The 22,836-nt window shown below is 46.9% G+C and overlaps 1 protein-coding gene across 1 annotated transcript in view; it reads left to right on the forward strand.

Annotated features, from left to right (window-relative positions):
* ADARB2 (adenosine deaminase RNA specific B2 (inactive)) overlaps window positions 1–22,836 on the forward strand; it is a 421,699-nt gene that overhangs the window by 24,691 nt on the left and 374,172 nt on the right. The window contains exon 2 of the mRNA XM_074358384.1: window positions 11,680–11,888. The gene's annotated coding sequence lies outside the window, so the exon portion shown is untranslated. The remainder of the gene's footprint in view (window positions 1–11,679; window positions 11,889–22,836) is intronic.

A 22,836-nucleotide genomic window follows, 5' to 3' on the forward strand; every position in this document is an offset into this window, starting at 1 on the left:
TAGCATTCCTGGAGTGATTTCTCAGCGTTCCTTGCTCAGGCTCTGGGGAATAACCCGCTTCCAAGCTCTTTCCAGCAGTAGGTGGGATTCAGTTCCTTGTGTTACGGGACAGGTCCCTGGTTTCCTTGCTGGCTCTCAGCTGAGGCTGATCTTTGCTCCTGAAGGCCACCTGAATGTCTCCTGAGGTGTCCATGTAGCTCCCTCCTGCCATGGAGGTCAAGGTCCTTTCATACTTGGAGCCCCTAGGACTTCCCTTCTGTCAGCCTTTCTTGCTTCAGCCAAATAATGTTCTTTGCTCTTAAGGGTTCACATGATTAGATGGCATTAGTGTGATAATGTCTCTGTTTTAAGGTCCATGACCTCAACCACATCTGTGAAGACCCTTCTGTAAAGGCCCTTCAGGTAAGAAAACATATTATTAGGTCACAGTGACATCACTGGGGCCCTTGTGCTGACCAGTCCTGCAGTGAGACCATCAGCATGTCTCAGGGAAAGGCTGTGTGTTTCAGGCCTGGTGGGGAAACACTGATCAGTCCCTGAGACGCAGGTGCGCAGGTTTGTGGCGGAGCCCGGGGATCGGAACAGTCGATCTGATTCTTCAGGGGGCTTTCTCTCTACTCCAGTACCAAGGCCATTAGAGATCACGGGAGAGGTGAGCACTTGTGGGGGTGCTCGGAGAGAGCAGAGGAGAGACAGGCTGGGGGAGGGTAAGTGTTAAGGAAAGTGCTGTCTGATGAAAAGCGAACGTACCACAAGGGGCCTCGCTCTGTACCTTTAGCTCCACTCCTGGAGGTCCAGGCTGTGGCGTGCTCCCCGGTGGAACAGGCTGACAGCAGAGGTCGACGGCAGAGCGTGTGTCGGGACAGACTCTGAAGGGGGGACTGATGTGCTGGCAGAAACGAAGGTGACAGACGTAGTGCTGAGCTCTGGTGCACCTCAGTTTGCATTCAGATAAATGTCCATGAAAAGACTAGTTCGTGTTCATTTACCAAAACTGACTTTTGATAGAAAAGGTAAACATTTATGTCTAAACATACTTTTAAATGACCATGTATCTTAAATGTCAGATTCCTTAAACATTCCTTGGTGACAATATATTAATGGTTCCTAATAATTTCATACATCCCAAAAAAGTTAGGAAAAAGAAATTTGTGGAAAGATGTTTCTTAAAGGTTTTTGGTTTTGCTTTTATATTTGCTAAGTATTTAGAAGAAGAAGTTTGAGCTGACTAAACATAAAGAAGGCTTCTCAGTATATGAGAGGAAAATAAAATGTAAATTGTATAATTGTGCATTTGCTATGACCTTGAGATGAATGCAACATTACTGCCCTGTGGTGTGGTGTTTATATGCAACATATGGTATGCATTTATTACACTTGGGGTATTTCCAATCAAATGAAGAAAAAGTATGTCGATTATAATAAATCATTTTTTTCATGAAGTTGATTCTAACCACATGTCCTTTAATAGAGAACTTCCAGAAATAGAGAAGGTTATTAGATAATAACCCTTGGCCACCCTCCCATATCCTGTGGGACTGCACATGGCAGAAACATTTAATTTCTCTCCATGTCTGGACGTGATGTCTTCATGTACCTGATCAAGCTCATCTCAGTATTAGGAGCAACTATTAAACTGGAACGGGAGCACCTATCTGTGCAGAAGTCAAGCATCCTATTCTGTTCACGCGATGTAGATACTAAGTAAGGAAGGTGAAAGGAGTTGAAAAGTTTTCTCTGAAGTTACAGGCATGCAATTTACATACGTGTATAAATACATAAATATTATAAATAAATACAGCATTAAATTAGAATTAGTATATATAGAGAGACAGACAGACAGACAGACGGAGGGAGAGAAAGAGATGCATCACCTGGTGCCCACTGTTGAGAAATTCCAAACTGCACATTTGGGAAGAAGACTCCGTCCAGGAGATGAGCAGAGCCTTTAGTGCCGACCATTCTGTTAAGTAAACTCACCTATCACATACCAGAGGCGTCGTGAAAAGTAAAACAATTGACACCACTTCGTGGACGCAGCGATGGCCCAGAGCATGGAGCTCAGCCAGCCACCCAGGCAGCTGAGGAGACGGGGGCCTGAGGGATGAGGGAAGCAGAAAAAACACAACAAAGGAGCCAGCTTATTTCTATATTAATTGAGTTTGCCCTCAAGGATGTGTGGATGTATTCTAGGAGGCCCTGTATTATTTATTACCATTACTACTGCTATTTGGATGAAATTGAAAGAACACCAGAGTGGACAGTTCGGGTCTAAGGCCACCCAGCCCACTGGCCAGCTGGGCAGATGTGGGCAAGTGATGGACACACTCTGAGCCTCGGGTTCGTCATCCCTAAACCGGGACGACCATGTGAACTGAGGTGAGAGGCGCGCCGTCCACAGTGCCTGGTCTCTGAAGGGACTGGAAACGTCCCCCCACACACGCCGCCCCTGTCGGTGTCATCTGCTCATGTTTCAGTAACTCCTGACAGTCCCGCCTGCCAGCCTCGGCTTCATCCAGCTCCTCGCAACTTTATAATACAAAGAGCAAAGCAAGGTCTGTCTGCTGGGAGTGGTCACCGCGTGTGGCAGTCGAGTGCCATTGGCAGCAGCCCACCGGATGCCGGGGTGGGGGAACTGGACAGCTTCCTCTCCAGGCGCGATGCTGGCGGCCGCCCCGGAGCCTGGTAACAGCAGAACTCCTGCTGTGATGGGGTTGAGCCTCCTCCTGATGTGGGGAGGACAGGGCCCCACCCTGCTTCACCAGTCAGTCAGTGGCCAGCTTCAAACCTGGCTTCCTGTGTCTGTGAAGTGGAGGTGACACAGCCCCTGTTAGTACAGCGGCTGCAGGAGGGGGCCGCACGGAGCCCCTTCCACGCGGACTCCTCAGCAGGGCAGGCTGCTGCTGGCCTCCTGGGACCCCACCCCCTGCAGGCACATCCCGCTCTCCCAGCAAGCTCCGGCGTCTTTCACCGTGGGCGGGTCATCCCTGTGGTCAAGGACGAAGGAAAGGAGGCTCAGGAAACTTAAAGCCAAGAAACTCCCAATTTGCACAGCTAGAAAATCACCTTGGGCCCAAAGCTGCATCACCCTTGGTGCTGTGTGTGGAATTTCTCCTCCCTCACTGCAAGGGGGTCATGTAAAGGTCCCTGCCCTGTTCAGCTCAGATGTGCCCGTGGTACATCGCTTCAGTCCTCGAGCTGCGAGTGGAAGCAGGTGTCTGCTCTTCCCAGGATCCCAGAATCTGTGCAGGCCCCCGCCTGCCCCGCTGGTCCCAGAGTGAGGGCAGGCCGGGTGCCATGGGGGTCCAGGCCCGGCGTTCACGCTCCTGCCTGCAACGTGGTCCTCCCTCAGGTGGAACCACATTAAGTCCTGTTGTCTTGACCACTTAGGGCCCAGAAATGATTCATCAGTGACGTCCAGTTACCAGCAATCCCCTCTTATTTAGTTTGCAGAACTTCTATGCTTAGTATTTAGTGATTAGGATGAAGTGGAGTTTCCACACAACTTAAGTATTTGTTGTGTTGCTGGAATTGTGTTAGCAGAGCTTTCTTCCTTAGGCAGTGAGCAGTGAATAAAGCGAAATGGGAATTTGATGATTTGGGATAAGGCATAGTTCTGTAGATTTAGCTTCAGAAACTGTAGAAATTAGTTTTTGAGTCTTTATTTTCAGAAATCCAAACTCAGAAATGAATTAGGTCTGGATAACTCACATTCAGTACATTTCAGTTTTAACATAACTGAATCATGATGCAGTGGAACCTGGTCACAGTATTGGCCAATTTACAGGATAAACTAATCAGATAATCTGACAGCTTATAAAATAATCCTGTCAAAGATTCAACATTTAAGATGATGGAGACACTCTACGTAATGACGAAAGGTATCAGGCTGGAAGAAAATGATTTTGTATAAAATGACTCGTCACATGCAAGAAATGACTATTCATCCTTGCTGTGTTCAGGATGGGTCTCCCAACATAATTTTTAAACTATAAATTAACACAGAAAAGAACTAGTAGTTTTTTACCTCACACTGTAAATCAAGAGATTCTGAAACCAACTGCATTACCTACAAAGGAACAAGAAAGGCCTCATGGTTTTTTATTTGGTTTATGTTCGTGATGACTCCGTATTCCTACCACAACTGCTGCGTGGGACATGTAGGAAGCAACGGTACGAAAGTAAAGTACAAAAAGAAACAAAAGTGCATTTTGTTCAGCAGTATGAAATATGAAACAATAGGAACATTTGAAATGTAAACAATGAAATCTATTGTAAACACAAGGACATACAGCATTCGGAACTACATGGGCTGGTGTTTCAAATAAACATGCAAAGCTGACCGTTAGCCGTGCTAGACAGGTATGTCTGCTACAGTAGAAAGGTATGCTCACCTGACTTTTATTGTGATATTACAGAAATGGAATTTGCATTGAAGAGGAAAGCAAGAACCGTACTGATGCTCCAAGATCTTCCGAGCTCCTCAGAAAGGTTAGTGCAACTTAAGCATTCTCTGAAGTGGAGCAGACTGAGGAGACGGCTCATTGAAGGGCGTAGGTCTCTACCTGGAGCAGAAGTGGGCAGGAGGGGCTGGAAAGCCATCTGAGCAAAAGTCACGGGATTCGATAAAAGAAAGGAATGAGCAGTGACAGGATCCAAGGCTTCTCTCTTTCAGATTTGAATTCTGTAGGAGTGTATTCCCCTGGTCTGTGTACAGGTGCAGGCCTGAGAGCTCTCTGGTCCAGCAGTCTAATAAAATGACTCTGCCATCCCATGTCACTTGCCCCTGTTACTCCACTGCTCTGCCTCCCTCGTCATCAGGTTTCCAGCAAACCTTCACTGGAAAGTGCTCATCTGCAGGGGACGGCGAGGGGGCAGTTCAGAGAGGGAGGGACACTGCCCACAGTGTCCCAGAGGCAGAACTGAGCTGCCGAGACCCTGCCTCGGAACCTACGTCCGAGACCCAGCTCTGCACGCGGGGCTCCCTGAGGTCTGCCTCCCTGCGCAGAGCTCCTTGGGCCCCTCCGGACACGTTTCCTGGATGGGCCATGGTCTGAAAAGAACCAGGTGAAGAAGTGACTGGCACCGCTGGTCCGGGGTTACCGGCGACTGGCAGGGACCTGGGATTCGAGGCCCTTCAGCCTTCTTCATAGGAGACGAGCCGCAGAGCCCAGCGAGACAAGCACGGTTCCCTGCATGCCTCCTGCATGTGATGTAACCCCACGCTCTGCCAGGCAGTGGTGGGAATGTAAAACGTCTCAAGTGCTTGATGTGGGAGACCTCAGTGACCAGATCACTTTTATTATCTGACCCAGATCATCTCGGTACAGCCAATAAGTGTGTGCCAAGGTCCATTAATATACAGGTAAATGAGAGAGAGATGGACAGATGGACAGTGGTAGATGTAGACAGATGTAGGTAGAGGTAGAGGATTGACAGATGGAAACAGACAGTAGCCAGACAGACAGACGACTGATAGGCAGATACAAGGGAGGGGGCTCCCTGTGGATTAGAGGGAACTCCCTTTATTTCTGAGGGTGTCCTATGACTACACTGAAGAATCTGAGTTTACCCATCTATTTTATTTCTTTTATTGAACTGTAACGCTGATACATAAGCAGCGTCACTTCTGGGCTGTGGGTCCTCAGCTGTTCACGGCAGCATCCCTTTCCCCTTTTATTTCACAGTTAAGAACCATCTTACAATTTTTAAACAAACCTAATGGTTTTCCAAAACCATTTCATTTTTCCATCTTATTTACTCACAATGGAAGTAGTTTCACCTGCCACATAGAAAGAAGAGCTTTTCCAAGAAGATTGCTTCTGAGGAGTTTCCCTTTCCTGCCGCCATCAGGTTTGCACCAGAAGCGTGGAAACCTCTGCACCAGGCGTTTCACGAGGGAGGACTCAGGCACAGGGAGGGCTGTGGACCAGGAGAACGCGAGACTCCATCAGGAGGACAGTTACCTGAGCCGTACTTGCATTTCCTCACTGGGCTTCAGCTCAACCACACAAACAGGCTGGGCGCAGAACTGTAACATGAGGCCGTTGAGACAGAATAGCCTACGACAAGGGTGGGGGTGGGCTGTGCCCTCCAAGCTGCGTGATGGAATTAGAAATCCATCCTGGTCAGGTGCAGTGGGTAGGATTACTTCCAGAAAGAATCTTTTGAGAATGCAGACTGTGCCAAAATTTTAATGTGATAACTTAACGGAATTGACACAAACAATGGACCAGCAATGGATGCATTCTGTTTCTACCAATATGTCCTTGAGTTAAAATTCGATCTGGGGAAGGGAAAAAACCTCCACATGTCTGGAGTCTAAATTTGGTGTCTGGCATGAGCTTGAGAGAGCACCATCTCAATCCTGCACTCCACCTTCGAGGAAGGAGAGACCCAGAGAGGCTGGCTTGTGATCCCTAACTGCTTCCTGGCACACCAGGTCTGCAGAGCTTTGAGGGACCCCGGCCAGGGCCCGTGCGCTGCCCTGCCCGCCCGTCTGGTTTCTGCCTGTCTGAGCCCGCCGGACCGGGCAGGCAGCTGAGGAGGCCCTGCAGGAGCACACAGAACCCGGGCTGCCACTCACTGGACTGTTTTGGTGCTTCATGAGTTTTACTGTTTTGAAAACATTTATGTAAGACTGGCCCAGGGTACTGAGGCTGCAGGTGCCAGTTTTAAGAATCAGATAAATTCCTATTGTTAGCTGCAGTTGTATACATTTCCCCTAAAGACATCGTAGCTCCCAGCTTTATCAGTAAACATGACACGCTGGAGAATCAGGTTCTTTGTGAGACTGGTGGAGGGTTTTAGCCCAGCAGCGAGCGTTACTTGTGTGCAGACAGCTCATTTCCCAGGAGCCAGCCACTCTGGAGTCAGGGCAGGGTGGTTTTATTTGTTTTCTCCATTTTGTTTAGGTACCTAGCTGTCCCCAGGAAGCCAGGGGATACTTCTGTAGGAAAGGCAGGAGAGCAGAGCGACTCAGGGTTCTGGAAGCAGACTTGGCTCCCAAAGTGCAGACTCTCAGACTGCAGAGTTAGACGCCCTTGGCAACCGACTTGCGCCTCGCAGCTTCCGTTCTCCCGTCTGGATGAGTAGGGTGGTGTCCTCTACCCCAGGTGGTCATCACACCGGAGGCACAGCAATCAGGAGCCCAGTGTGTGTGAGAGCTGGGCCTCGGGGCAGCGGCAGAAGACGTTCATGCAGGCAGTGGTGACGGGAAGAGAAAGTCATGCCGGGAGGGGCAGGAGGTGTGGCTGGGGTGATGCACCCTCGGGGGAGGAGCTGCCTCATGTGCACGCTCCCTAGGCCACTGGTGGAAACAGTTTAGTGGCCCCACTCTCCCAGCAGTTATCATGAGAAGTCATGGCAGTCGTTGTCATAAAAGCAGGGGAGAAAAAACCACGTGACGTAAAGGGACAATTTCAGAGCCATCTACCTGCCAGAGCGGTGGTTCAGCTCATCTCCTCGACGGATCACAGTGTAAGATGCAATGAAGACACTGAAATGGGAAGTGAACCTCTCTACTCACCTGTACTTCCAGAAATGGAGCCAAAGGAAATGACCACTATCAAAACAGACTAAATGTGAGGAACAGGGAGAGAAGAGAGTGGTGGTCAATTGGATAAAAGAGTTTCTGACGGAGCAGACACCCCACTGGAGAGGGCTGGGATGGGACTAACCGAGGAGTAGCCTGGGAGGAAGAGAGGTCTGGCAGTGAGCTCAGATGAGGAGGATTGTGGAGGAGTCACGGGGCCAAGACGTCCCCGTGGGACGGGTGAGGCAGCTACTGGAGGTGTTTGCCCTTAGAACCCGGGGTGTGCACTGGTTCGTCTCCAGGCACTGAGACCACGCAGAGCAGTGGCCACACACAGGTTGTAAAGAAAACTGTGGACCACAAGCCAGCATCTTGGATGATGAGGGTTACATCATGTAGACGGTAGGCACAGGGTGGGGTGGAAAGTCTGGCTTCACGAAGAGGTGAGTTGTGAAGACACACACTGGTTTTGGACACGGACGCATGTGGAGGATGTAGAGCCACCAGCTGGTTTCAGGTCCAGGAGAGCTGCAGAGCAGAGTCAGGTTTGAGCTGAGACATGAGGTTGGTATGTGCTCTGACAAGGGCTCGTGAATACGGGGAGCGCTCATTGTTGGGGGGGGATGTGGAAGATAGCATGGAGAACTTCAGGAAGCCTGGGAGGCAGGTAGGGAGGTGTGGGGTCAGGGAAGTGGGCAGCACCATGAGAGCGCGAGAGCAGTGAGTGCGTGTTGCCGAGCAGCTTGCACTACCTGTGAGTCAGGCCTGTGCCTGATTGTCCAGTGTTGGGAGCACGTTGTGTCCGCATCGGACATAAGACCTCCTGACTTGTCCTCCGTCTTACTTGAGGGTGAGGGTATGAACACATTTGATCATTGAGGGTGAGGATATGAACACATTTGATCATACAGACAAACGTGCGGCAGTATCACGAGTCTATTTTAGATTATGTTTTGCTCTGCTTGACTGACCTGGGTAGTTAGGCAGAACTAAAACGGTAAGAAATGGCATCATTTGAAGCCCACTCCTGAGCATTTATGTGGTCGTGAGTGAGGTCCTGCGCAGGCAGGTGGCACAGAGGGCAGACATCAGCTGACCGGGGTCAACCACGCTGCAGTCCCAGGCCATCTGGTCTCCTGAGGAGGAATCTATAAACTTCATTTTGTGTTTGAATAACTTTTTTTTGACTATAAACAATTCTTCGGAAACTGTTTCCCCAAAGAGCTCTATCTGAACACCACAGCTGGTTCCATCCAAACAAAAGGTTTGGTGTGTAAGCCCAAAAGTCTTTAGTCCTAAAAATGCAATTTGCCATGCCTTCATGTTGATTTCCCATTTATTTGGGTATTTCACTCACTGTGCTGACCTTGTTCTACTGAAATCCATAGTTAGGATGGTTCCAAAGCCTCAAATCAAAACGCACAGGTAGGAGCGACACCATCAGCATGGCAGAGAGTTTTCTGCCATCTGCTCCCCAAAGAACACCAACCTATACAATCACCTGTGGACTCGAGAGCCCTTGTGAAGTCCAGGGGTCCAGGGACAAGTTCCGCACACCCCTGGAGCGAAAACACAGGACTGAGTGCCCTGAAGGAGGCCGGGGAGCAGCCCGGCTTTGCCAGTAGCACAGCTGAGGTCCGTCCCCCCACCACCCCCGGGAAGAGAGAGTGCATGACCGAGTGCCTGCCACCCAGCTGTGCGGGCGCCGTCACGGAGGCCTGCATCTCTCTCGCCCGATCCAGAGCACTGACCTCGTCTCTCAGCCTCTTAGAAGAGGAGCACCAGTGACGTGGAATGCTTCCAGAGCAAGACGGGGGTGGCCTGTGTCTAGATCCAACACCAGACAACTTCTGCCTGAACAGTCTGGGGAAAAAGTCACGTGGAAAATTAAAAGATGTTGGGAGAGACATAACTGCTGACCCCCAGCATGTGAAAGACAGTCGCACAGAAGAAACACCAGCCTCGTCCCTCCGGCCCACCTGACCCGCAGCTGTGACCACAGACTCCGTCTGGGGGTCTTGGTTTGCGTTTACCAGGCTTGCAGGCATGAGGCACCTGCCGTGCGCCAGTTTGAGAAGCTGAGTCACCATTGAGCCCGCGCAGCCATGCCCCTGAGAGACCCAGCGGGAGAGGACCGGCCTGTGTGGTCCTCATTGTTACTATTTATAGCAAGCGCGCCATGAAGGAGACACCAGGTCTTCAGATTGTCACCCTGCTCGCTCTCTCCTGTGTCCGGTAGGGAAGCTGGAGCCCCCTGTCTGTGCTTGCAGCCGAGAGGAGGTGTTCACCGAACAGCAGTGCGCGTTCTGGGGGCACGTGTGTCTGCGCTCCAGCTGTTCCTCTTCCCACGATGTGTACTTAGAATATTAAGAAAGTATCAGATGGAAGAGCTTCTGAGGCAAGATGCCTCCTTTCAGAAACTGCAAATTGTCAGGCCAGTTTCAGGGAGGGGGCAAAATCAGGCTGACCCTCGGCATCGCACTTAAGACTTGAGAGCTCAGATTCCCACACGCCTGTGTGAGTGCGGGTCTCAGGCAGGAGCCCCCGGCCTGTCAATGTCCGTTTCGTGACCAGCCAGCTCCTCAGAAGGACTGGCCACTGGGGACACGTGCTCACCAGTCCTTACACGTGGTCAGCTCTGCAGCGTGGAACGTGCCATTTTTGTTTCACCGTAACTGTTGAGAAAGGAGCCACCACCTTCTAAGATGCCACCGTCCTCGGTTAGATCATCCACGTGCACGGTGTTCTGTTTCACCTCTCCTCCAGTGGAGAGCCACGCTCCGCACTGACTAGGCGGCCTTCCCAGTCTGGCGCGCCGGCCAGTTTTGTCTCTTTTTTAACCGTCAGAAGGGAGGGTGTGTTGTAGTGCCAACAGCAGCATCCAGGGCTGTGATTTTTCCAAAGCGCTGGTTTTGTTCAGCAGAATGGAGCTGGCTGTCCGCAGCGATCCCTGACAACACCACAGGGGATGCTCAGACCTGCAAAGCAATTAGCGACTCTCAGAGGAAATCCCACGAGCAGCTGATTTCCTGTGAGAGCCAAGCCAGTGTCTCAGCGCTGGGTCAGAGACACGCTTCTCAGCTTTCAGCTTGGATCTGCTTCCTGTTCCTGCAGGGCCATGGTGCGCCGCACAGTTCACTGGCCACCTGCCCTGTTGGCCCGTGTCCTCTGTCCCAAGAACAGGAACTGGCCAGAGCCCTGCTGTGCCCCATTAGGACTGGGGCCCAGCAGGTGTCAGCAGTCTTCACTCCGGCACACGTGCCTCCCCTCCTTAGATCGACCTTTTCTACTTGTCAGATTCCTACCGGTCCTTCAAGATCTAATTCAGATATCACCTATGTCATGAAGTTATCCGGATTCCCCCGCAGAGCTCATTGGTCACGAACTTCCGTGAAGTCTTGATTTTGGATGCCCGGCCTCCAGACCCGTGGGGGCCTGTTGTCTGTCAGCTGCCTAGTCTGTGGTGTGCTGTTAAAGCATCAGAATGGACTGCAAATGCCAGACCCCCAGTGACAGAGACTCCTGGTCTCTGATCTCTCATGAGGCTGTGGCATGGTCCTCTTCAGAGAAGACATTTGGCAGCTGATAAAGGAAGGAAGAAGCAGTCTGAGTGTGAGGCCAAGCAATCGCCCACGTGCTTTCTGGTGTCCAGTACTTTCTAGTCTCTCCCACGGGCCGAAGGGACCCCAGATATGGTCAAGAGAGGTGCAGACACAGACAAGTGTCCACACTTAAGACTCTGTGCCTCATAAACACTTGTCAGGCAGCTGAAGTGACAGTAAGTCTGCCTGGGTCCTTCTGGCCCCACGCCCCCAAGCAGCGTATACAAATGAATTGTCTAGTATGGTTCTCCCACTAAAAAACCACGTTGTTTTTTTACTGTTACATTTCTTGAGATGTGACGGATATCACTTAAATATCATTTTAATTGACCCACACACAGTTGATGGAAGCAGCAGCACCTACTTACTACTCGTAAAGCATCTTCTGTGTGTGAGACACTGTGCTAGGAACTTGAGAGGTATTGTCTCAGATCCTCCCAATAGCAAAACGTTTGGGTAATTATTACTATGCTGTTTTACAGAATAGCTGGCTGAGCGTTATCAATTAAGTGAAGAGCTGAAATTCTAATCTGCTTCTTCCAGGTTTAAAGCCAGACTGTCCCCACAACATCACACCTTGATAAGCTTCCTCGACATGTCCCTGGGGAGCAGGATTTACCCCAAAGGAAGTCACGCAGCTTTCCGGAAGACTGAAGAATCTGGACACCCAACGTGCCTCTCTGCAGGACCGATCGACGTCTACCTCGAGGGGCGACAGCTTCGAAGACACAGGTGCCAGCGGCCCTGCACTGGTAAGGGCCCCAGGGTTCCCGGATTCATGATCCTTCAGACGTGAGCAGACGGATGCTCTGCCGACGTGGACCCTGTGTGTGTGAGTCCAGCCCCAGGGAAACAGCTCTGCGGGGTGGGAGGCGGGGAGCAGCGCTTCCCCGACGCTGCCCAGGTGCGAGGGAGCAGCCGTGGGCACGTAGAGAAAGCCGCGGTCCCCAGCGTGGGTCTGTGTGCTCGGCCGGGGGGCGTCGCGCGCCTGCTTCGGCTCATGGGAGTAGGTCTGTGTCACTTGGGGAGATGCGCGGTTTTTCCTGAATAATTCGGGGCTACTGGAAGGGCGAAAGCAGCTGTGAGGATGCCGAGTTTCCATCCGACGTTTTAAGCGCAGCCAGACCGTCACAGGTTCCGTCATGGGTGGGGGTCCCAGCTTTAGGGCGCGCTCGTTCCGTCGTCGAGGATGAAGGTGGCGGGGGTTAGGGGACACTCGGGGACTCCGCAGACAAACTCCGGGAAAGACGAAAAGTATTTTATGCGAAAGGGCTCTGACTGAAACTGGGGAAAGGGCGAAAGTCACTTAAGATCTAGATGGGAAGGTCATTCTAGAAGGACGTCTGTTATCAAGTATCTAAACCCCAGGGGGGCGGAAGAGTCCCTTCCTGCCCCATCCCTGGAGACACCGCCGGTAAGTCAGAGAAGGAAGGGGGGCCAAGGTCAGTCCTCCTGTCCTCGCCCGAGGCTGTGGCCGGGAGCCCCTGGGGACCGAAGTCAGGCCCGGCACCTTCGCGTGCGGCTGTTTGCTCGGGGGCGGGGGCACCCACGGAAGAAACCCGTCGGCGCAGCTGAGGTGACCTCGTGGGCTCCGCGTGTTCGGCTGGGAGGCTGCGCACGTGTTCTGGGGTCTTCTCCTACGTGCAGACGAATTAGCTGATGTTAGCAGAAGCGCGGAGGGCCGGGCCGCAGCGCGCGTCCTAACTCAGTTAATCATCGGCCTGGACAGGGGTGGCTGCACACGCTCGCTGCCCGACCCACCTCGCTCGCTTCCACCAGCCGCGCCTTGGTGAGAGTTACGGTGAGCGTCTTCGTTTTCTTTTCCGTCAGCTCACTGGAGGCCTCGGTGACAAACGGTAAAGTGCACCCTTTCTAAGGGTGCAGCGCAGTGAGCGTCCACAGACGTGCCTGCAGACCTTTACGCCGCAGTGCAAACGGGACGGAACGTGTTTCCATCCCCGAACGTGCCCCACGCAGCTCCGCCGTTGGCCCGCTCGGCGGCGCGCGCTGCCTTCGCCGGACGGCCTGTCCCTGGGGTCGCCCCCCACGGAGCCTTCGGCGTCTGGCCCCTCTGACCGAGCGCACTTCTGCGGCGCGTCGGGGCGGCGTGTGAGCCCCGTGCGCGACGTGGCGCTGAGTCTCGCTCCGCTGCGGAGGGTGGCGCGGTGGGCTCCCCCCGCACACGCTGGAGGTTACGGCCGCTGCGGCTGCGACGCTGCTGTGTGTGTCCTTGGTCTTCACGTCACTCGAGGGAGCGCCTGTCGTGGAGCCCCTGGGCCTTCTGATACGTGTGTGTGAGTCCGCGGGGAACCGCCGGCGGCTCTCCGAGCGGGCTGTGCCCTTCTGCGTTTGTGCCGGACGCGTGTGCAGGAGCGCGCGGGGCTCCTGCGCCAGCCCGCCCTTGGTTTTGTCAGTTTTTTACTTGTCTCTGTGTTTCCAGCCATTCTAGTGGAAGAGTAAGGTATCAAAGTGTGGTTTTAATTTGCATTTTATTAATTATTGATGAGACTAAATACCCTTCCATGTTTTTACTGAACATCTAAATTTCTTTGATAAAGATTTAAAATATTTTGTCCATTATATACTGGCTCATTCGTCTTTTATTATGGAGTTTGGAAAATTGTTTGTAAGTTTTTGTTACTAGTTCTTTATGAGCTACCTGTTTTTCAAATACTGTCTTCCAACCTGTGCCTTCTGCTTTGATTTACTTAACAGTGTCTTTCAAAAAATAAGAGTTTTTAATATAATGAAGTTTAATTTATTAGTTATTCTTTTCTAGTGTTATGTATAAATGAAAAGATTGTCCTTTTTCATTGAACTGTTTGTGCGATTGTCACAACTCAGTGAGAAATTTCCTATTCTGTTCTGTTGATTTGTAGATCTCAATCATTATGCCAATATTTACTGTCTCCGTTACTCTGTAGAGAATCCTGAAATCAGATACTATTCTCATTCAAAATCGTTTTGCTATTCTTGGTCATTTGTTTTCCATATAAATTTTAGAAAGAGCTTGTAAATTTCAAAAAAGCTATTACAGTTTTGATTGTGTTGAAACTATAAATAACTTTCGGAAGAATTGACCTTTTTGCATTATTGAGATTTTATATCCATAAATATGGTATATATTTCTTCATTTAGAAATTTATTTAGATTTTAATTTTTCTCAGCAATATTTTATGGTTTTCAGCAGAGAATTCTTAGACATATATTTTAGCTTTAACTCCAAGTATTCCATAATTTTGATGGTATTGCTAATGTATTTTGTTAATTTTAATTTTCATTCTTTATTGGTAATTGCAGAAGGACTGTTGGTTTTCTATATTTTGAGCATGTTCCTGAGAATTTGCTAAACCTATTCTATTCTAGTTGTGTTATTCAGAATTTCTGGATTTTCTTTGTAAATTATTTTATCTTTAAATAAAGGCACTTTTGTGTTGCCTTTTTAATATGTAACCTTTAAAAAGTCCTCATTCTGCCTTATTGTTTTGGTTGTATGTACCAGTTTGAATAGGAGAGGTGAGAGAGGCTGTCCTCGCCTTGTTCTTAACCTTAGGGGAAGGTCTTTTACCTTTAAGTATGAATAGATTTGGTCTAGAATCGTGTGATATGATCACATACTTTTTATTGTTTAATCTATTTTATAGGAATCACGGTAACTGATTTTCAAATGTTGATACAACCTTACATTCCTGGGATGCATTCAATAGGTCATATACATTTTTCTCATATTTTTGGATTTGGTTTTTAAAGCTTTGGCAGTGATCGCTGTATCTATGTTTATGTGGGATACTGTTTTGTAGCACTTTTTCTTGTCATTTTTTTATGCTTTTGCTTTCATAGTAGTTCTGGTCTTACCAAACGGGTTGAAATGTGTTCTCTTTTATTTTCTGGAAGACTGTGTGCTCAGTTGCTGTTATTTCTTCCGTAAACCCTTCGGTAGACTTCACCAGGGAAGACATCTGAAACTAGAATTTTATTTCTTCACTGAATTCATGGTGATTGATGCTGGTTATCCTTCTCTTCTTGGGTAACATTACATGCTTTCTATTTAATCTATCAAATATATTGCCTTACAGTGTTTTAAATATTCTTTTATCTTTTTAGCGTCATTAGGGTCTGTGGTGAGCTCACTCTTTCATTCCTGCTACTGGAAATTTGTATCTTTCTTTTTTTTCTTGATCACACTAGCTAGACTTTAAATAATCTTCTTAGTCTTTTCAAATGGTCAGTTTTGGTTTCATTGATTTTCTCTAATTTTCTGTATTATGTTTGATTTTTGCTCTTATTGTTACAATTTCCCTTTTCCATTTTCTTGAAAATAATTGGCTTTTTTTTTTTTTTTCTATTTTCAAAATCTGGAAACCCGCACCAGTGATCTGAGACTGTTTCACTTTCTAGTACAGGTGTGTCATGAATTAAAGCCCCCACTGGGCACCGCTTCAGATGCATCTCACCCAGTTCAAAGAATTCTGCTCTACTTGTATTCAATTAAAATAGATTATAACTTCCCTGAAATGTCTTCTTTGGCTGTTGGATGATGTAAAAGAAGGTTGTTTAATTTCCAAATATTTGGATATTGTCAAGATACCTGTGTGTTCCTGACACTCTGAGTTGAATTCTGTGTTCAGAGAACACCCTTCGTCTGGTCTCAGTGCCTGTACCCGTGCTGATACTTGTTTCCCGGCCAAGCAGAGGGTCTGTCTTGGTAGACACTTGACGTGCACTCCCTGCAGGTGGTGGGGTGCTCTGCAGATGCCGGGGCGTCGGGGCTGTTCGGGCTTCTGTGCACTTGTTTTGTGTCTGTTTATTCTGTCGATTAACCCTCCAGAAGTCATTTTGGATCTGCCTACTTCCCTTTTCAGTCCTGTCAGATTTATCTGGGATCTTTGTGATTAGCTCCATACACATTAATTCTTCTTGATGAATTGTCTCTCCATTATTACATAATAATGATAAATACCTCTCTTTACATGGTAACATTCCTTATTTTACGGCCTACTTGGATATGTTAAAAATTAACACACACATTTGCTTATATATACAAATAGAATGCTTATGTATTAGATATACATACCTAAGTCTCTCAAAAATAATACTTTACACTTCTAATGCAGTTTTCAAATGTGTAATAAAAATACATACATGCAAACACATGTTTAATGCAGTTTTAAAGCAATTTCTGGTATGAATATAAAACTGACAGCTTTGAACAACTTAGGAACTATATCAAGAGACACATTAAGGATAAATGTTCTAACTGATGCCTCTTAATAAATCTTCTTGCTTCTCATCCCCAAACCAGGTCATGTATCAGCAAATAAATAATGAAAAAAATTCTTCTGCATTATAATTACTTGGAAAATTGATAACTAAAGAGACCATTTAATAAGTTAAAAATCAAATTTGCAATGATAGACCTGAAAGGATTCAGAAAATAATCACTGTAACACAAAATAAATATGAATTCTGAAAATGCGTATGGCATTCCAAAAACCTCATCGGTGGTTACTTGGTCTGTTTGAACTTTAACTGCTGAGTGTCCTTATGTTTATACTACCTGTTAACTTATAAAACTGCCCTTCTTTCTCTAAGAAGGTGGGTTTGAGATTGATATTTATTTTCCCTTTAAACGTGTTGAAATTCCTCTTGATTCTTACTTCTGCACGTTCTGGGCTCAGTGTGTGAAGCTGTCTTTCCCTCCTGACAGGAGAACGGGCCTGACCACTCATCCCGGACAGCGGTCAGTCCAGGCTGCTGGGCTGTGGTTTGCATCGTCCGGTCTCACAATCTTGGCTTGCTGAGACCGGAATCCTGTTATCGCTCCGTCGGCCCTCACACTCAGGGACCGTAGTCAGTGAGGACAGACGGACCACTGCTGCTGGCCTGAGTATTATGTCCTAAAAGAGGACCCTTGCTGGCTTGTGCTGTGACTGAAACTCCTACAGTAACCAGATACTTAACATGCTTGGGGATTCATCCGCAACCACATGCTGGCGGTGCTTCCCCTCCAGTCGCTCCTGTGGCCCACGTTCGCCTGGGTCGTCAGGGCCGAAGGTTTGGTGATTCGGAGTGAGAGTCATTGGAACAACCTGAGCTGCAGGATGGAGCACGCCTGAGCACGCATCAGGATAGAGGAACGTGGCCAGTGGAACAGAGGACACCTATGAAAGAGGTGCACAAGAGGAAGGAAATTGAAAAATCAAGTCCTGATAGTTCACGGATTTGCCTGAGCTTTTCCCTGCCTATACCAATCTGATTACTGCCGGGGCCGCTGCCCGCGGCTTCAGACCACAGTGCCCCAGGCTGAAAACGGGCAAGGGGCTTGGGAACGACTTTGTCCAGTCCTCCTACGATGCTTGAAATCCTGCACAGCATCCTGCTTTGGGGGCCCAGCCCCTGTACCGATTCCCAGAATTCACAGGTGCCTAAGGCCACGTTTCACCCTCAGACATTCTAAAGAGCAGCAGGGTCTTCATGTGGAGCTGGAATCCGCTGCTTTGAGCATCACATGTTGGTTTGGATTGAAAGCAGAGGTCAGATAGAATGAATTGCCCTCTTCTTCCAAAGGCTAGCCCTTCGTGTGCTTGAAAACCCCATCTCTTCTCCGCCGGCCTCCCCAGCTCTTTCAGCACTCACTCGCCATTCTGGCCACTGCTTTAAAACTCCCACTTTGTCTGTGTCCTGCTTAACGTATGACGCTGAGACTAAACAAACATCTTCCAGTACTGTCTGGTGAATGGAAATCAGTCTCTTCCCAGCCTGTGCTTCCGTAAATGTCACTTCAGCGGGGTCACCACACACCATCACGTCACAGCAGGTGATGAACGTGATTAGATCTCCCCATATTTTGAGAAGCATTCCAGAGACAAAGCTTTTCATCTGCTTCAAAAAGGTTCCATGCATAGGGGAGGAAGAAAAGGTCCAAAAATGAGAATACCATTTTATTTCGTACTCCTACTTTTAAGAAACGAAAGTTTCTTAAGAAACTTAAGACTCTTAAGAAAATAAAGTTTCTTCAACTCCAAAGGAAGTAGGTAACAAAAATAATTCTCAGAACTTTCTGTCCCAAATGCTGTGAATAGATTATTTCCTTACTTTAGAAAAGATTCTTAAAAACCCATATCCAAATGCACGTCTTGAGCACTTGACAAGACATTTTTTTCCTGTTACACATGCATATTAATGAGGCTTTCAGGGAATGCTGTATCCATTGAGCTATATCTTCATTATATCTGAGAAATGTAAAAATCCAAATTCTTGAATAGGTCATCATTTCAGGAAACGTGAATTATGCCAAATGTTGATGTTTTAAATAATATCAAGCTGATAAAATCAATGTTCTTTCATTTCTCTGCATAATGTGCCTTCTACCGCAAAACCAGTAATTGCATCAAGATATGGAAGGAGACGGTGCTGAGAGATAATTGGAGGGCTCTGCAGAGCGCAGGCTCTGGAGTTGCACGGAACTGCCTTAGCATCGCGGCACCACCATTTACTAGTTGCATGGAAGAGGGGAATTACCTTCCGGCTCTAGGACTCAGTCTTCTCATGTCAGACACAGGCAGTGCAAGGGCCCCACTGTAATGGTGTAGAGAAGAGCTCAGAAGGCACACTGTCACCGGTGGGCAGCACGCAGGAGCTCCTGTCACTTCCCGTGAGGAAGACGATGGGCCTCTGTCCTTGTGACACCACAGAGTGAATCAGACCCCTGGGACGTTTGCAGACGGGCTCTGTAACCTCTGCCTTCCTCGTGTCACACGCATCAGGCTGCAGGCTACTGTCCTTGCCGATGTTCACCTTCATTAAGATGCCTTCCTCTTTCTAACTGTACTCCATTTCCAAAACCAATCTAGAAGGAGAAGCCGGGAGAAGCAGATGTGGAGCGCAGCCTCAGCTGTGCCCTGGCCACTCAGGGCACCTCCCTGGCACAGAGAACACCGGCGTGGCCTGGAGCGTGTTGAGAGTTCAGATTCTCCACCTTCCCAGACCTGCTTAGTTAAGATTCAGCTTTTTAAGGCATCCCTTCTCCGAGAGATGGATGGGCACATCCACGTCTGAGTGGCACCGTCTGGACCATCACGCCGTGGGTGAGGAAGCGGGTGACAGAACAGGGCTTGCAGAGCATCAGAGAGATGAGAGAGACATAGTGTATGTGGTTGAACCCCCTCATTTACACACAAGGAAATTGTCAAAAGACACACACGTTAATTTCCACAAATTCAAATCCTTGAAGCTGAAAAATGAATCTCAGTGCTGCGTTATTTCCTTAGAACGGTAATTCTGCTACTTTTGAAGGCCACACGGAAGGAAAGAGGATTGAAGAAACAAAACCAGAGAAGCAACTTTAATTTTAAATCTTCCTTGTTTACTCAGCATTACAAAATGAGCATAATTTAGGTACAGGGGAGTTTTGCCTGTCTTCTTCACCAGAGAATCTCTGTGCCTGACACGTGTGTAGGACATAGTGGTGAATGAAGGAGCCAGAGCCAACCACTGAGGAATAAGAAAGCTTGCCACATGTGCAGATGAAATATTAGATTCTTTTTCAGCTCCCAGGGATGATCTGTGGAAGAGTTTGCTGGTAGCAAGAACATTGGGAGATTTTTGCAAACTGATTAATTGAACATTTAAAAGCTTGTTTTCATGTACAGTTTACTCAATTTATATAAGCAATTACCAAATTTGCATGTACAAATGGATGCAGCTGCAAAGCCTAAGGTATTTTTTTTTCATTAGATCCACTAAATTTGAATCAGAAAATAGGTTTAGAAGTCGCATTTGGCGTAGCTCTCCCTGCTGATGATAAACACACCCCAGCATCCTGTATTTGAGAAAGGTTACTGGGAAGGTCGCTTATACCAAATAAACTAATAGGATTTGAAATGCATGAAATCCTGTGTTACAGTTAAAATGCAAGGAGACAACAAATCTTAATCACTTCTTACCTTGATCAGTTCCTGACGTCGGCCTCAACTGTTTTAAGTTAGCTGTGTAGAAGCAGGCCAGGGTTCACAGCAATACAGTGAAATGCACTCACCGCAGTGACATTAAAGCACAGCTCGAGTTATGCAAAGTTGACACCATTTTCTTTTCCATTTTTTTTCTTAATTTCACATGGGAATTTAAAGGATGGACGAGACATTTTAAGGCTGTGGTAAATTACACCATCAAATTTGGCTAGATTTGTACTGAGAAATTTTTTTCCTTTGATTTTTTTCAATTTTTTTAACTTTTTTTTATTGAGTTATAGTCATTTTACAATGCTGTGTCAAATTCCAGTGTAGAGCACAATTTTTCAGTTACACATGAACATACATATATTCATTGTCACTTTTTTTTCACTGTGAGCTACCACATGATCTTGTATATATTTCCCTGTGTTATACAGTATAATCTTGTTTATCTATTTTTCATATGCCAGTCAGTATCTACAAATTTTGAAATCCCAGTCTGTCCCTTCCCACCCCCCTCCCCCTTGCCAACCACAAGTTTGTATTCTATGTCTATGAGTCTGTTTCTGTTTTGTATTTATGTTTTGGTTTTTTTAGATTCCACATATGAGTGATCTCATATGGTATTTTTCCTTCTCTTTCTGGCTTACTTCACTTAGAATGACATTGTCCAAGAACAGCAATGTTGCTGCAAATGGCATTATGTTGTCAGTTTTTATGGCTGAATAGTATTCCATTGTATAAATATACCAACTCTTCTTTATCCAGTCATCTGTTGATGGACATTTAGGCAGTCTCCATGTCTTGGCTACTGTAAATAGTGCTGCTATGAACATTGGGGTGCAGGTGTCTTTTTGAAGTAGGGTTCCTTCTGGATATATGCCCAGGAGCAGGATTTCTGGGTCATATGGTAAGTCTGTTCCTAGTCTTTTGAGGAATCTCCATACTGTTTTCCACGGTGGCTGCACCAACCTGCATTCCCACCAGCAGCGTAGGAGGGTTCCCCTTTCTCCACAGCCTCTCCAGCATTTGTCATTTGTGGACTTTTGAATGATGGCCATTCTGACTTGTGTGAGGTGATACTTCATTGGAGTTTTGATTTGCATTTCTCTGATAATTAGTGATATTGAGCATTTTTTTTCATGTGCCTATTGATCATTTGTATTTCTTCCTTGGAGAATTGCTTGTTTAGGTCTTCTGCCCATTTTTGGATTGGGTTTTTTTTTCTTATTAAGTCATATGAGCTGCTTATATATTCTGGAGATCAAGCCTTTATCAGTTTCATCATTTGCAAAAATTTTCTCCAGAGAAGTTTTTTTTTTAATTAAAGTATAGTCAATTTACAATGTTGTGTTAATTTCTGGTGTACAGCATAGTGATTCGTTTATATATTTAATATATTCCTTTTATATTCTTTTTCATTATAGGCTGCTTCAAGGTATTGAATATAGCTCCTTGTGCCTACAGTAGGACTTTATTGTTTATCTATTTTATATATAGTAGTTAGTATCTACAAATGCTGAATCCCCAATTTATCCCTTCCTACTCCCTTCCCCCCCGGCTAAGTTTGTTTTCTTTGTCTGTGAGTCTTACTCTGTTTTGTAAATAAGTTCATTTGTGTCCTTTTTTTGTTTTTAGATTCCACGTAGAAGTAGTATCATATGGTATTTTTCTTTCTCTTTCTGGCTTACTTCACTTAGAACAATCTCCAGGGCCATCCATGTTGCTGCAAATGGCATTCTTTTATTCTTTTCATGACTGAGTAGTATTCCCTTGTATAAATATACTATAACTTCTTTATCCAGTCATCTGTTGATGGTCATTTAGTTTGTCTCCATGTCTTGGCTATTGTATATAGTGCTGCTATGAACATTGGGGTGCATGTATCTTTTTAAATTGGAGTTCTCTCTGGATATATGCCCAGGAGTAGGATTGCTGGATCGTATGGTAAGTCTCTGTTTAGGTTTTTGAGGAATTTCCATTCTGTTTTCCATAGTGGCTGCACCAAACTACATTCCCACCAACAGTGGGATACTGAGAAATTTTGACTGTATCTCCCTCATTTTTATAAGCTCTTTCTCTGGTACTGACATTCCACACTGCATAAAATTAGTTTCATATCTAAATGAGAAAAAGATGTCATTTTTGGGTGCTGATTGCATCTAAGCAAAGAGAATTTTGTGGCACATGTGTAAGATCATCTCCAAAACGGACCAAATATTGAATGTACAGGAAGGTTATTAGTAAATTCACATTCTTAGGAGTTTTCCTTATGTTTTACATAGTAAACTAATTCAAGAAGGGTCTACCTGATAATTTTTTAAATCATTTGTACACAGACAAAGTGATTTTGGTTTTCATTTGAGGTTTTCCATATCAAACAGAAGTGCTCCAACATTTGCATATTTTAAGTCACGTCAGTGCATCGTAAGCTGAAAGGCTTCCATCTTCCTGGTTGTAAATCTAACAGAGCCTTTCCATCCCAGGTGTTTCCAACCTGTTTATCTTCATTAAACTAGATTAGAACGGGTTGCAGTGACAATCAGAGACTCCTGAAAAGATAAAACAAATCCAGTAAATCTCAGCATGCTTGAGGTGTTGCCGCAGAACCCAGACTGCCTGGATGAGGCTGCGTGAGGTGATCTGTCTCCGTGAGCTAACATGGAGGTCCCACCTCACTGTCTCTCTTGATTTATAAGTTGCCTTGGAAGTCTTTGACCAGGAGTTGTATTACCCTGCTTTCAGAACT

Source organism: Camelus bactrianus, chromosome 35 (assembly GCF_048773025.1).
Source record: "Camelus bactrianus isolate YW-2024 breed Bactrian camel chromosome 35, ASM4877302v1, whole genome shotgun sequence".
NCBI classification, from domain to species: Eukaryota; Metazoa; Chordata; class Mammalia; order Artiodactyla; family Camelidae; genus Camelus; species Camelus bactrianus.